At 24.5% G+C, this 15,146-nt stretch overlaps 1 protein-coding gene across 3 annotated transcripts in view; it reads right to left on the bottom strand.

The window, feature by feature from the left end:
* The window catches only part of LOC132918136 (limbic system-associated membrane protein-like), a 187,050-nt gene that overhangs the window by 126,539 nt on the left and 45,365 nt on the right, over nt 1-15,146 (bottom strand). Inside the window, exon 3 of one of the 3 annotated variants that reach the window (XM_060979248.1) lies at nt 13,289-13,308. The exons of the other annotated variants lie outside the window; for them this stretch is intronic. The gene's annotated coding sequence lies outside the window, so the exon portion shown is untranslated. The remainder of the gene's footprint in view (nt 1-13,288; nt 13,309-15,146) is intronic. 3 annotated transcript variants of the gene reach the window in all.

Raw genomic sequence — 15,146 nt, 5'->3', positions numbered from 1 at the left:
GAAAAGAATCAAACCTATACCGTGTATAGAAACTGATAATATAAACATTTTTTAAGCATTTCAGTTTGGTTTTGAATTATAAAAAAATGAAAAATCTATTTTACTGTTAATCCACCTTAGCACCAAATAAATCCCATTTGGTACCAAAAACAACCTCCAAGTCGAAAATCGAATTATTTTTACTACTCCAAAAGGTGTGATCACAGACTCAAAAAAAATACACACATCGTTATAATATCAATAAGTACATTCATCGATCGGCTCAGAATCCAAAATATTTATACATATTATACTAATCAGTAAGATATTTTCCTGATTATTTAAAATTAAAGATTCATCATATAATAAATTAAACAACTAATGGATGTTCTTTTAATTATAACTATTTAAATTTCTGGAAAAATTAAATATATTTTATAAAATTATTATATTTAAATAAAATAATATTATATTTTACATCAAAGATGTTATTTGATTAAACATATTATGTTATTGTGTTTTAAATTATAAGTTTTAGTTTTGAATGACATATACATCTCAAACAAGTACAAAAGCTTATTTTTCTATTTTTGTTAACACTACAGTACGCCATTGTACGTTCTATTCGCTGTTAACTTTATATCTGGACACATTAACTCTGCCGGATATCCTATGTATGGATGAAGCTTAAGAAAAATCAAGTTCGGGTGAACAGTGAATTACAGAAAAATATATCTTTTATATTTGGTATTTGGATATGAGTATTCTTCATTATAAATTTTCCTCAAAACACGAAAAAGATACAAATTTATGTTTATTTATTTAATCACTTGATATTAAATTTATCAAGCGCGTACCTACCAATAATTATATAAATATTGGCTATAGAATTATTATAAGACGAAACTATTACGTAACATGAACACTAATTTAATTTAATTTTATATTATATTAAAAATAAATAGGTACCTATTATAATATTGCATACAACATTACGATAAATAGCTTATATATAAGTAAATTTCAATAGATATAATAACTGGTATTTGCTTAATAATTGTGTGAATAAGTTTCACAAAGTATAATTATTACCATAGTTAAAAAAAAATTTAACTTACAGCCATTATAGACGCAACTAGGGGCGGGACTTGGGTGGGCTTATCCCACCCAGTTTTATATGTTATTAATACTAGTGATATCAATTTAGCCTACCCAAAAAAACATAGCTTTAGTTGCACTTATGCCTATAGCAAGTGTTAGTATATTAATTTAATTATAAATTTGAGTCATTTTTAATAATAGGTATTATATTCAAACTTAACCAGAATTCATTCTTACTTATAAAAAAATAGGTAATTAATAAAACGTTTTAAAGTTTTAAATTATTTCAGGAATGTTTACCAACAAATTTTCTTTAAATACAAGTGATTTTCCACCTAATAAGTTAACATTAAAAATAAATTCCGTTGGTAAATTCATCAAAAACTTAGTAGAATACTTCAATATTACGAAAAAAAACATATAACGAACGTTAATTTCAAATAATTGATTTTTACACAGTCTACAATATGACATGCGGTAAATTATATTATAATGAAAAATATTCTGATTACTTAATTTACATATTCTTTCTATGCTTTCTAACAAAATGCTTTAATGATAATTATTTTAGATATAGTAAAATGTGAATATAATTACAAAATACCAAGAATAAAACAATTAATATTTAAATTATTTTCAATTTAAATGTAAACACGTAATAACATAAGGGAAAAACATTCATTTAATAATGTTCATAATTTATTTGACTTGGAAATTATGACGATGATTGTCTCCTGCAATATTCCAAATATGTTAACATACACAACTTTGAATATAAGATTTAAAGTATTCAACCAATTTGATACTATCGAATATTCTGTATGGTAAAAAGGGTTGAGGAAATGGTGGAAGAGGTTAATAGGATGTAAAATACCGTAAAACGGTATTCTGTGAGGGTTTATTTATTTCTATTGACAGAGGTTATATTTATGGGCCGACAACGAAAACGATTCACAACAAAAAGTGGGGCTCTTTAAATCGGATTCTTGACGTCGAATAACTACAGCTATTGTTGTAGTTGCAAAAATGAATTGCTTGTACCTGATTCCGAACGGTTTGAAAATGTGGCTCAATTCTCAATCTATGATCATCATACAGTAGATTTGTTTTTACCGGCGTAATTACCTACGTTATGTATAGTCTTTAATGTCTACCTAAGACAATTTTGGTATTAGACGTTAGATAATTGTAGAATTTAACATTTTAAACGGTTTACTTTTAGTTTAATTTGCGAAATGTAATTTATTTTTATTTTTAAATTTCCTTTTTGTCAATACACAAATTAATATTAAAAATGCCATTAGTATTTGATCACAATGTTGAATTTTAAATTCTGTGAGGATGTTTAAATTATCACTTTATACAAATGGTATAGTTTTCTAAATATTTTGACCATTTTTAAAATATTTATATATTTATGAAATTTTCAATTTTTTTTTTATAAATTAGTTTAATTTATAGAAGATTCTGCTATACCATAATAAAACTTAATAATTAAATACAAGGTTATTTATAAATTCTTATTTTATGTATTTAAAAATATTAAAGATACATTGGTATACATTTTTTTTATTTTAGATCATCTTCCCTCAGAATTGTTTATCATATGCAGTGATTTATTAGTAAATTAAAATTTAACATATACATCGAAGTTATTAACTTATTGACGAGGTTACTTAATAGTTAATTCCTAATGAACAGTAGAATTTTTTTTTTTAAATATTTGAAAACAGAATAATTAATATAAATTGAAATTTTGTTTGGGCATGTTCAGTATTATTTAAGTTGTATAACTATTTATTTAAATAGCAGCTATAATAGTCTATAATCGACTAAAAATCGTTAGTTATATACAATACAATGTCTCTAATCATGAATATTTTTAAAACAGACTATTTTTGATCAACAATTTAATTTTCGTTAAAAATAAAAAATACTAGAATAATTTACATATACCGTCTATAATCTATATTGTACATACTTAACTTAAAATTATACAATTATTTATGAGTTTATATACCTACGTAAAATACATTTTTTTTATTAAAAAAATTAGAAAGTTACTGAGGTAAATCGTAGTACCAATTGTTTATTTTATGAACTTTTCATCGATATTATATTTTTTATACTCTATAATCCATAAAGTATATATTGTAAAATAATTTTTAGTTAGAATGAGACACATTAATTATCTGACAATAAATGGAACACAACATTTATTTCGTACAATGATATTATAATGTTACTTAAATAATTGTATTTAATCGTAATCAATATGACTAGGATTTATATGCAATAAATATTGTAAAACATGCATTTTATTTACCAAAATATGCAAAAACATTTTTTTTATTTCTACTTCAGATTAAATATTTTTACATACAAATCAGAAACTAATTATTAATTATTAATTATTTATTATGATTAGTTATTATTACGTTGGATATTGTGTGGTATAATTTATAATTTCAAATTTTGAAATACGAACAATCAGTGATTGGAATAAAGAATGAATTTATAATACGTATTGACTAAAACTCTCTGTTTGAAATAACTCAAAAATATAAACACTTAAATATAAAATATATACGTACTTATACCGAAACTCATTTCGTACTATGAAAAAAATTATTAATAATGCATAGGTATCCAATCGGTCTTCGGGCCAAGATAAGATTAGATAGTATATTTACAACAATTCCACGAATCACCCGATAATAAATTATAGAGTATAAACATTCATCAAATAAATTCCATTTAAAAGGTATACAATTCTCAAAAACTTAAATATGCAATTACATACACTATATTAAAAATTAAAAATATAAAACACTGAAAAAAAATGTAAATTTTAATCGATAATTTTCCAATCTAGGAATGACAACCAATTAATTTGAACTAGAGGAAAAAAATATGCAAATGCATATTAATCTTTACCTTAGCAATTAATATTAAATTTTTTTAGTAAAAACTAAAAGATGATTTTTTTCAGAAGGTGCATTTACCGAAAGTATTTTTAATAAAACTTATTATTTGTTTGAGATGTTATGAGTTTATAACCAATAATCTAAAAATTGTATTAAAATTAATTTTAGCTGTCGGTAAAACACCTACAATTATTATTAAATTAAAGTAAACTAAATAAATAACTAATTAGATAACTGTGATATATTCTTCACTTTGCCACATCTAATATAATTCAGACACTACATCAGATTGAAATGGTGAGTTTTGTTCTGTATTTCTTAATAATTTGTGTTAATACTTTACTTAAGTCATATAATAAATTAAGTTAGTAATATAATTTAATACAACAAAAAGAAAAATCACGTATTTCCAAATCTACAAAATATATAAATAAATAACATATTACTATTTGGTGTTTTGCCAAATAACATTATCTCTGTAAAAGTTTAAATTGCCTTGAAAAAAATATTTTTTCTATTTGGTGTAAATGAAAATCAATTATTTTTCTATTTCTAAAAGTTCTTATTGTGATAATGTTTCCGAATCAATGAATTTCTGGTATGACTTCCATAAAATACGAAACAGGTGTCGCCAATAGTATTGACATAAAGCTAAGTTTTACTTTATAATAGAAGACAACTTTAATTGTATTTACTGATATAACAGCACCAGATAGCAAACACATTTCTCATACCTCTTTGATATCGGTTGAACTATAAAGATAAAAATATTAAATTATATTATTTCTAAGATATGGAACGCTTTGAATTACTTATTTATTTAATTTTGTATTACATTTTAAACGGAGCGATGAATATGTATTGGTTTTTAAAATTAAGTGTGTGTATTTTTTTTTTTTTTTTTACTGTTTATCGTCTACTTTTGGAGCAATAAAATACTTGAATTTTTAACGGTAAATGTGGTTTCTGGTGGAGATTTGGATATAGTAGCCACTAAGGTAAAAAAAAAAAAGGAAATTTTTATGTAAATTCAATTTTGTTATTTTTGGTAAACCTCAAGAATATATAACTTTAGAACATTGATATTTTAAAATGAGTTTCAAAATTAAAATTATTTGCTTTTTTAGTCCTTTTATTATAAGAGCTATTTTAAATTTTCAACTCTTGTTAGTTTTTTTTTTAAACTATGATGTAATATAGTATAATAAGAATTAAATCGCTCAGTAGAGTAGATGTCGAGTTCACTAGTCTTTCATGGGTGTGTTAAATTTAAATTCAATGATATATCATTGTAGGTTTACGATAAACAATTCAGAATGAAAAAGGTCTGTCAGTCTATATCACTGAGCATATTGTATGTTTTATTGATATAAATAAAATAAAAAATATATATATTATACCATATCATTATATTATTGTTATTCACTTTTGAGTTAATACCACCTTATGACTTACCGTCTTCATTTAGAATAGTTTTTCGTATTAAATGATTTATTAATGAATTCAAATTTAACACATCATATATATATATATATTACCGTAACTTAGTCTCAAAAACAAAGTAGGTACACTTTCCCTTTGTTTGTTTTATTTTTTTATTTATACTGTTAATTAATTAATTATATTATTAAAGAAACCGATTAATACTATAAACATATAATTAATTAAATAAACACTTAATCCTAAAATGTAATTTTCTCTGATCACTCTTTATAATTTAAATTTATATTAATTTCAGGAAGTAAATAATTGAGTTAAAATGAATATAGAGTTAATATTTATACAGTTTTGAATTTTATACGAATATTATAACTAACGTGTTTATAAATTATTAAGGATTAACATTTATTTTCAATATTCGTTATCATTCCTAGTGACTACCAATAAATTCTGAAATACTTAATTATTAATAAATTCATAAACTTAAAATTTAAAGTAATCCCTTGATATATGAACTCAGGTACATAATTTAAGTAGTCGGAGTGCCAGTTTTTTATACATATATTGTTATGGCCCCATCGATTAATAAATAAGTAAATAGTCTTAGATTTACGCAGCTTATTAAGACAATAAATTTAATTAAAAAATTTTACAGGTTAAGAAATAAAGAAAAATGAGATGGTTTTTAAATACGTTTTATAATTAAATATTTGATTGATATTATGTTGAAATGAAAATAAAAATAGATAACCTATATATGACCGGTTGTAGAGGGGTAATTGGCCAATGCCCCCCCTCAACAAAATTCACACCACATACATAAATAATTCCATATTTGTTTAAAGAAATATTTAACCTAATGATCTTTTAAAATAAGATATATAATTGATTTGATTTATAAAAATAATAACAACTTCATTTCATATTTTTGTATTTATGCATTTATGAATCCTGGAAATATTTAATTATATTTAATAAAAAAGTACCTATATAATAATATATAAAAATAATAGAATTTTAAAATATGTTTATTTTTATTCATTATTTATTTTTATTTATTATTATTTTTAATAACAATTTGACAATAAATTTAAATGATGGACTTTTAATATTTATATAGTAGTTAAAAATAAACAAAGAAAATATTTGTATTGCATATATTTAAATGAATGTTCTCCTCAGGTATATATGACCATATAATGTATAAAAAAATATAAATTATACTAAAGTTTCTATGGCCAAACACAATAAACGAACGTTTTACATACAATCATAAATATTTCATAATTTATGGATTTTCCAAAAAACCATCTACAGTATGTACGTAACCACGTTAGATGATATTAAATTCTTAAAAAAAAAAAAAAAAAAAAAAAAATGAAATAATCATAACTCATTGTAATCAATGCGCCTATTGCGTGCTGATGGTCTTTATACAAGGATGCTCTAAAATTACAATAGGTTCTTACATTTTTAAATGATGTATTGTAAATAAGATACAAGTAGTCTGAGTAAATTCTTAATATTAAAGTGAATTCAAGTTGTCAATTGCCAATCAGATTTGTACAGATTATTCAAGAAAAGCCTTTGTAATAAAATATTTAAGCTTAATCATTAACTGACTTTAGTTATAAATATAAGTAAATTTATTTATTGTCTAGAATATATTATTCACTTGTACAAAAAAGTTACTATTATAAAAGTAACTATTTAATATTTATACATATAACTTCCATGTAACAACATGTAACTTCCATAGACACCTGCAGACGATTTTCTAGCTAACTCCCCCCTCCCCCTTCGGGCGCTTATAGTAACTTCTGATTAAAAAAGATCCTAATTTAATATAAACACACAATACAAGTGACAACTCTTTAAGTTAAAATCAAACTTAGAAGTAAGAATTTTCAATGGTGATCTCATTTTATTAATTTTTCAATAAATATATTATAAAGTAATATTTTATCATGTAACAATTATATTGTATTGACTCCATATTAAATTAGTCATTTTAAATAATATTTTCGTTGGTAGTAATACCAAAAAATTGATCCGAACATATAGCTATACGATATCACCTTGAATACAGATGATCACTACATAAACTGTAGTTGTTACCAAAAACGAATCTATACATTAATAATAAAGTAACAAATATAATCATAACATTGGATATAAGTTATTAAAGTAAATATATTATATATATATATACACTATCTTAACAAAATGCATGCGTGTTAAATTTGGTTGCCTAATACTGACGTTTAGCGTGAGAATAAATAATGTTTTTGATTTTTTGATTTGGAGTATAGCTGATATTTTTCACATACCAATTTTACATAACTGTCCCACTAGACTTTGAATTTTTTAAATTGATTAACCGACTATGTATCATTTGTTAAAAATAATCGCATAGTCTCAGGCATAATAAAGAAGTCATATTGAGGTTATTAATTGGTATAAAAACCAACCTATCTTATGATGGAGACAAAATCACACACATTGATCATAATCTCATCAAAATCAGTTAATTAATTTCGGAATGCATCGCGGACATACCTGTTGTACACTAAATTTTTATAAATAAAGATATATAATATAGGGTGGTTCATTAAACATGTTCACTCTCTTTTATTCAATATTTACTCGAATTCTGATTTTTGGAATTTTTAAATGATATGCTTAAATGCTGGAGATTTTTGTAAGACATAAGGAATAATGTTCTGAGAAGCTACAGATTTTTAAATGACAACCTCTCTTTTTTTCTATAATTAATTAGCGAATGCTCTTTTAAAAAGTGTTAATGTATCTTAATTAAAATTTAAATAAATAGTTTTCAAGTAACTTACAGTGATTTGAAAAAAAAAAGTAACAAATTTTATCAACTTTATAATTTTTAAAAATGATGGTTCAAGTATAATAAATATTAGATAATATATTACATTTATTTAAAATTTTCGATAAACCATTATCCTTAGTAAAATATTTTGATAACTCAAAAATTGCTCGTTTAAATTTTGAATTAGTTTCATAAAAATGTTCGATTAACTAAATAGTTTACCTTTAAAGAGAGGTTTTTCATTTTAAAAACAGAAATTTTTATAGCTCCACTTCTGGAGTAGAAAAAAATCTCAAAAATGTAAAAAATATATTTAAAAAATTCATAGATAAAAATTTAATTTAATTAAAGGTAAAAAGGAGAGTGAGTATGCTTGGTGAATCACTATTTATATGACTATAAATGTAAAATACCCAATAATGGGAGTATCATTGACCTCTAGACGTGTAACTGTAAACTCACTATATTTTGTGTCTATTTCACCGATTAACACATGTCACACGTCAGATACGCTACCACAATAGTTATTCGCTATCCATGAACGATATATAAACACTATACATACATTCTGTCATTCCATTTACTTATCATCGACTTCCTATATTGACCCCTTTTACATTCCATTATCATATACCTGGGCTTCCTATCGAACCATTTCTATTTATTTTTATTTTATTATTTGAATTCAACTGCAATGTATATTGTATAAGACAAAATATGTGTGTGAAGAAATATAGATACCTATTGTGAAGTACAAAACCATGTTGAGTGAAAGGAAGTTAACATAGTGACGAAAAATCTAAAAGTGTTTTAGAATCAGAACGATAAGTAAATAATTGTGTTTATACTCAAAATATAATATTATATACCTAAGCATAATAACACGAAACAAATTTAAATTCCTATTAAAATTGATTCCAACAAGGAAATATTGAAAATTGATTATATAATAATTTTAAAAACTAATAATTCTTAAAAATTATAAAAATAAATATACATATATATATATATATATGTATTATACCAGGTAATATATTATTTTACTCATTATATTAAATTTTTATATCACAAACTATTTATATTTGAATAGATTTAATTAATTGTGTAAAAAACATGTTATAAATAAATAGAAATATATCTGAACTTTTACTTAGGTACTCTACACATCACATAACACTACTGAACTACATAACTGCTTAAAATTAAATTATTTTTTTTTTTATGTAACTATTGGTTTGTAAATTGTAAGTTTACAATAGTTTATCAACTAATTTTATGGATTATTCAGAAAACAACTATTACTTTATAGTTAATATTTAATTGGTTTTAATGTACGCATATATTATATATCACGATTCCATCAACCGTATACACAAGTTCACTATGTATATATATATATTTTAATCCTTTATGAATCTTAATAGATATGAATATAATAATATGTAATGCGATGGCTTATGGGTTATGATATTTTAATTTATGTCAAGTTTTAACAAATAACGAAAATTGTATAACGTGTAACGCTAACGTATACCATAATTAGTATTATAGTTAATATAGATAAATAATAACATTGTATTTTAATCGCAGCATGTGACATGGTCTATCTTGATCACAATTAATTTCGTTACGTGAAAGGGTTAAAATACATAAAAACTAAAAAATACGTAAAGTTATCATTGAAATACCTCCAATTTATTAAAAGAAATAAAAACCTTAACAATGATTATGCTTCGTGTTATAATTTACTTTTCCGTAATTTTGTACATAACACTTAAATTTACAAGATAAAATTAGGTCACAAGTTTTTATAACTTCCCCAAGAAAATAAGATACTTATATAAAATAATCATCATCACATCTCGCATTATTATGACCTATTAATTTATTAAAATATTTTATTGTTCTAATGTGTTGTGTTTCTTACGTATATGTACATAAATATTGTAAAATTTTGAATTTTGTATAAATAACAAACGGATAATACTAAAATCAATAAATTAGCTACACTAAATATAAATTAAATTATACTTAATTTTCACAACATTTTTCTTGATTGAGAACGATAATGACATAATTATAAAGTATTATAAAGATGAATTCATTACAAAATTTTACATAATTGTCACGAGTGACGAGTGACTAATATGAATATTAGTAATATTCATACTCAAAATAAAGATAAATAATATATAAAATGTAATAACTTGAATTTTGTAATAAATTCCGTGTTATAATTACTATTTATTATTCTCATAAAAAATCTATTATTATAGGATATATTGCACTACCTGCCATGTTCATCAAAAATTATATTTGTATATTATTGTTCAGAAATTGCATTATAATATATCTGGCTATCATTGAATATACATACTATTAAGTTATTCACATAAACTATGTTAATTTATAATATAATCCATTTCATTATTATTAATATAAATACCAAAATAAAGAAACAGAATAGCCACTAATTATAGTTAGTCACTAACAAGTTTACAAGTTCCAACAACTATTCTTTATCCACAACATTTTGTATGGTACGCCATATAGGTATGTTTGCATTATTTATTGCATATATGTATATTATATTATATGACCACGTCAAACAGATTTTCATCGCACACCACATTGGCCACAAGAAAAAGGATTGATGGTCTACTATGTGAATTATAAACTTAAAAGTTCATAATATTACCTTGGAATAATTCTGGTTTAAAAATTGTTTTGCACAATTACATAATATTATGATAACATAAATAGAATTTAAATTATTTATTTTTAAACATAGCTGTTTTTTGTTTTTCATTAATTTACAAAAAGAAAAAACATTGAATATATACTATAATATAAAAAAAGTTACAAGACCGATAAAGTTTTTCAATATTTGTTGTGAAATTTCGTTAACTCTACTATAAATGCAGAGAAAGTTAAATTTTCTCGCACACAACTGTTTTCACTGGTAGGTATAAAGTTGTAAAATATGGTTATGAATAATTATTATATGATTATTGGGTATTATTTCCTGGTTGGCCGAGTTGTAAAATTACGTTTCTCATTCCACCAACTGGGGCCATGGTTGAAATATACTGCAGTTATTGAATTTATACCACTTTTCAATCAAATATTTTATGATAAAAACAAAAATATCAGCATAAGTATATACCATAATATTATATTGTACGTACAATTTATATTTGTGATATCTCGTTACCGCAGACATGTTGTTTTATATGTCTGTACTCGTTGCACAGTCATTTTTATAACTGATGATAACAATCATATAATAAATTATAATATAATATTATTTGACTATGGAAATAATCTGTATATGTTTCAACTATAGACTGGTTGACGTCCATTACGAGCCACGACGGATTGTTATCGCTGTACACGAATTCTATTTTATATTTATCACGGAGTTCTCCCCCAAGAGTACAAATACACCAGTCAGGTTTTAGAAAATCACTCTAATGATTATGATTTCATAAATAATATGCTTTTATTTCTTCTCATCTTGTAGTTATATTTTAGAAATAACAAAAACTCTAAACAATCATTCTAATATAAAATTAGTTACATTTTAAAAGAGTCTGCATTTTAAAGCACAAAAACAAGCATGCGCGAATGCGCAGTCATTATTATGGCGATTAACGTTAACGGAAGAGCAGCAGAACAAATTGCAAGAGCATAGCGTCTAATTATTTTGCTTCTAAAAACTAAAAATTTAATATTTATTAACTATTTATAGTAAGTATTTTCCTTAGGTATTAATTACTCTTCATTTACTTGCAATAAATAATTGACTATTTTGGTATTTTGACATTTTTATACTATGATGTTTACATGAGGTCACAATAAAGATATTGAACAGATAGATACAAACAGGTACGTAATTATCAATTAAATTATTATTATTTTTCAAATTAACTGCATAAACATTATCAACAAAATATACCATAGGTAAGTAATAATATTTGTATTCCGCGATAAGTGACATGCCCGAGGCACAAACTTGGTCATGGATTTGGATGTGATAACTATACTGACAAGGTCTATGGATCACGCAAAACGTATTTCCCGCGGTGGATCATTCGTCGGCGCGTCCGGAGCATAGACGCATAGATAGTAACATTGTAATGTCACCATTCACCAGCATTGCGGCATGGTGGCCGAACGTCATCACCAACTGCCGACCGAAAACCAGAGATTTTGACATATTGAAAAGCGCGAATACTACGTACATTTCACTTTCATAGAGGGATAGCGAGTAATTATTGAAATATAAAAACTGTACCTACCTATACTGTCCACAACAAATTATACTTATATAGTATTAGTCCAAGGTATAGTTTATCTGAGAAAAACAGAGATTAGAATGTACTTCTCGAATACTTCCAATCGTGGGTTAAACAGCTGTGTGACTCGCCTATAAGTTATATTAATTACACACTTAAAACTTAAAACTTGTGATATCCGAATCACAGTATTATAATGTATGGTAATCTCTTCGTGAAACAAACTACATACTTTTTGTGAACATTTTAATATATCGATGATAAACGAGGCTCTCTAATATGTTTAGTTTGTATCAATAAGTTACAATTCTCGTGGTTCGCTAAAATGTGGTGACTCGTTATCGTGGCCTACACGTCATTTATTACATTATATATCTCACAACTCTCTCTCTAAAGATTAATTTCAACCATCAACATAAAGTTAAACATCTAAAAACGACCTATTATTTTTCTTATTTACGGATTTCTGAGCCAGAAATCGCAATGTAACAGATACTATTTTCGAATCTTTGGTATCGGATTTGCAAAAATAAATTATTTATTTACGTTAAAAGTAACTAACTTTTTAGTTTAAAATCGTAATCCTCTTTTGATTGCAATTATTTTTGTAGAACACCATGCCTCGTAAAATCCTTGGGTGTCATTATGATTATAATTTCGTATTATAAAATTTATATATTTAAGTGTTAAGTCTCAATACATACGTGTGTTGAAATCCGTATATCTGTAACACATCATTCTAGTTAGGAATAAATAATAAAAATAAGAATAAAAAGAATGTGCATACGGCTACTACTTTAAAATTCAAATGTACATTGTATATTATGAGACTACTATAAACTCTCCGTCGTTTATTGAAGTATTCAACCTTCAATCTTTCCAAAATTGGATACATCCTACAACCGTGTTTATATTACGTATTAAATATAAATATATGTGATGAGTATAGATTTAGAGGCATATTGGCAAGTTTAAGGCCAAACATAACTTAACCGATAATATGTATTCGACATCTACAACATTAAATCGCCAAAAATAATTTTGTACCAGTATTTTAGTTTTTGGACAGAGCAATGAATCTATTAATTTTCAATAATGTGTATGTAGTATATGTGGTTTTTTTCGTATCTGAAGACAATTCTTCTAGTATAAATTTTCAACTTTCATCATGATTTTTGGTAGGAAATGTCATCTAATTAGTACTTTAGGGGATCAAAAGTATAAATCATAAAAATTATAGACATTTGAAGTTAAAATTTGAAGACATAACGGTTTTAGATATTTTTTTGTAATTCAAAAATATTATTTGCGCATACTTGACATTTTAATGTACATTATAATATTTTACATTTACACTACGACATTTTCAAATACAAAATTGTTTTCGGCGAAAAAATATTTCAATTTATCATGACTACTATCATAAAGGTATGTGTATAATAAATATTAGTCTAATCATTATATAAATATATCATCAAATACACTTAGTATATTATACCTAGTAATATAGGCAGATAGACCGTTTTCGCTTAGAATATTTTTTTCGTATGCAATGATTTATCATTAAATTTAAATTTAACTCGTAGGCACATTACTGTGACTTACTCAATGCCGAGGTACCCTCCTACTGTACAGCAGAACGAATTACTACTTTCCCCTCTTTTTTTTTTTTTTTACATGAATATATTTACTTTTTAGGGTAGAATAACCAATATGTATAATATAAATTGTAATATCATTGTACGCCTTGTAAGACCTCTGTAATATTTCGATTATAACAGTGATATAGTATATTATAGCTTATATCTTATACACAAAATGTTAGTTGTTTTTTCAATCAGTGAAAAATAAAAACAATCATATGATATAATATATGACGTCGTGTGCGTATATTTATATTTATTATGTATAATCCTATAAATCATCATAAATTATTAAGAACATTAATATCCAAGGGGGGAGCGATATCCCCAATATACTCTGGTAAGGGCGATACACCCCTCCTCCGTGGACTTGTGAATTTTAGGATGTCTGTTTTCGGTATCAAAATCAATAATATGAATAAATTAATAAATGATAAAACACATTGTCTTACCGAACAGCGAACGATCTTATACCGATTCCGTGTTTGCCATATCCGTTTATCGGTCACCGTCAAAAGGCTATGCTAGTCTGATCGAACATAATATTTTATACTTGCTTAACCCAATAAAATATTGTATTTATTTCTATTGAAATATTCGAACTAATATTGTCTTGTATAATGACTTATAATTATAATGTCTTATCAACACTGTGAATTGTTATAGCCGTGATTTAGAATTTAACTAATTGTGGTATATATTTTTATTAATTGTATAGTACCTACCTTTTTTATTACCTATTGACAATATTTAACCTGTAGCATTAATTTGTTTATGAAAATATAAATTTAGTTGACGACTTAACGTACAATACGACACACATACATACATGTATACATATTACATATCAAGTCGTTGTGACCGTCGAACATGTGTATTTTTTTTATTTGAAAAATCAAATATACGAAAAATTTTGTTT

Source organism: Rhopalosiphum padi, chromosome 1, assembly GCF_020882245.1.
Source record: "Rhopalosiphum padi isolate XX-2018 chromosome 1, ASM2088224v1, whole genome shotgun sequence".
In the NCBI taxonomy this organism is placed as follows: domain Eukaryota; kingdom Metazoa; phylum Arthropoda; class Insecta; order Hemiptera; family Aphididae; genus Rhopalosiphum; species Rhopalosiphum padi.
This window is presented reverse-complemented; position numbering and strand designations above follow the sequence as displayed.